The sequence below is a fragment of the Petromyzon marinus genome, unplaced genomic scaffold, assembly GCF_048934315.1.
Source record: "Petromyzon marinus isolate PM22_M1 ecotype Great Lakes invasive population unplaced genomic scaffold, UKy_Petmar_22M1.pri1.0 PM_G_Scaffold_111, whole genome shotgun sequence".
Taxonomy (NCBI): Eukaryota; Metazoa; Chordata; class Hyperoartia; order Petromyzontiformes; family Petromyzontidae; genus Petromyzon; species Petromyzon marinus.
In genome coordinates, this window is record NW_027422664.1 from 197,501 (window position 1) to 200,000 (window position 2,500).

Here is a 2,500-nt window from a genome sequence, read left to right on the forward strand (position 1 = left end):
TGAGCCCTTTGGCAGACAGAAGCAGCGTCGTTAGTAGAGAACTGGTGTTTTAGTGTCTCTGAGTACAGTCGTTTAGCCTCTCTCACCGCTTTGCTAAACCTGTTCTTCGACTCCTTGAATCTGTCTCTATCCCCACTCCTAAACGCTTCCTCCTTCTCCAACCTCAACCTTTTGAGCTTTGCTGAGAACCAGGGCTTGTTGTTGTTAAAGTTCACCCTGGTACGTGTTGGGATACAGCAGTCCTCACAGAAGCTGATGTACACAGCCTCTGTGAGTTCATCCAGACTATTGGTAGCAGTCGTGAACATATCCCAGTCAGTACAGTCTAAGCACGCCCGCAAATCTTCCACAGCCTCACTGGTCCACTGTTTAGATGTCCTCACAGCAGGTTTACAGAGTTTTAGTTGCTGCCTGTATGCACGAATCAGGTGGACCAAGGGAGTTCTGTGCGAGCCGAACAGCCCCGTGACCCACAAGAGAAACATCCCCGCCAAATTCGAGCGTTTGACGGGGTCTATCCGTGAAAAAATATTCACGTTTTTGAGTGCACATGCATTTCTGCTGCAAATGCCTCTGGAAGTTTCATGCCGTTCGTATGCCAATTGTGGCAACACGAAAATGACCCGTTTTCCCATTCCGAGGGATTTCTGTGCGACCCTAACAGCCCCGTGAGCCACAAGAGACACATCCCCGCCAATTTCTAGCGTTTCACGGGGTCTATCCGTGAAAAATATAGACGTTTTTGAGTGCACATGCATTTCTGCTGCAGATGCCTCTGGAAGTTTCATGCCGTTCGTACGCAATGTGGCAACACGAAAATGACCCCTTTTCCCATTCCGAGGGATTTCTGTGCGACCCTAACTAACAGCGCCCGTGAGCCACAAGAGAGACATCCCCGCCAATTTATAGCGTTTCACGGGGTCTATCCGTGAAAAATATAGACGTTTTTGAGTGCACATGCATTCCTGCTGCAAATGCCTCTGGAAGTTTCATGCCGTTCCTATGCAATGTGGCCACACAAAAATGACCCGTTTTCCCATTCCGAGGCATTTCTGTGCGACCCTAACAGCCCCGTGAGCCACAAGAGAGACATCCCCGCCAACTTCTAGCGTTTGACGGGGTCTATGCGTGAAAAATATTAAAATTTTTGAGTGCACGTGCCTTTCTGCTGCAAATGCCTCTGGAAGTTTCATGGCGTTCCTATGCAATGTGGCAACACGAAAATGACCCCTTTTCCCATTCCGAGGGAGTTCTGTGCCACCCTAACAGCCCCGTGAGCCACAAGAGACACATCCCCGCCAATTTCTAGCGTTTCACGGGGTCTATCCGTGAAACATATAGAAGTTTTTGAGTGCACATGCATTCCTGCTGCAAATGCCTCTGGAAGTTTCATGCGGTTCGTACGCAATGTGGCAACACGAAAATGACCCGTTTTCCCATTCCCAGGGATTTCTGTGCGACCCGAACAGCCCCGTGAGCCACAAGAGACACATCCCCGCCAATTTCTAGCGTTTCACGGGGTCTATCCGTGAAAAATATCAATTTTTTTTTGACTGCACATGCATTTCTGCTGCAAATGCCTCTGGAAGTTGCATGCGGTTCGCATGCAATGTGGCGACACGAAAATGACCCGTTTTCCCATTCCGAGGGATTTCTGTGCCACCCTAACAGCCCCGTGAGCCACAAGAGAGACATCCCCGCCAATTTCTAGCGTATCACGGGGTCTATCCGTGAGAAATATTCACTTTTTTGAGTGCACATGCATTCCTGCTGCAAATGCCTCTGGAAGTTTCATGCGGTTCGTATGCAATGTGGCGACACGAAAATGACCCGTTTTCCCATTCCGAGGGATTTCTGTGCCACCCTAACAGCCCCGTGAGCCACAAGAGAGACATCCCCGCCCACTTCTAGCGTTTCACGGGGTCTCTCCGTGAAAAATATCACATTTTTTGAGTGCACATGCATTCCTGCTGCAAATGCCTCTGGAAGTTTCATGCGGTTCGCATGCAATGTGGCGACACGAAAATGACCCGTTTTTTCCCATTCCGAGGGATTTCTGTGCCACCCTAACAGCCCCGTGAGCCACAAGAGACACATCCCCGCCAATTTCTAGCGTTTCACGGGGTCTATCCGTGAAAAATATTCAATTTTTTGACTGCACATGCATTTCTGCTGCAAATGCCTCTGGAAGTTTCATGCGGTTCGCATGCAATGTGGCGACACGAAAATGACCCGTTTTCCCATTCCGAGGGATTTCTGTGCCACCCTAACAGCCCCGTGAGCCACAAGAGAGACATCGCCGCCAATTTCTAGCGTTTCACGGGGTCTATCCGTGAAAAATATTCACTTTTTTGACTGCACATGCATTCCTGCTGCAAATGCCTCTGGAAGTTTCATGCCGTTCGCATGCAATGTGGCAACACGAAAATGACCCGTTTTCCCATTCCGAGGGATTTCTGTGCCACCCTAACAGCCCCGTGAGCCACAAGAGACACATCCC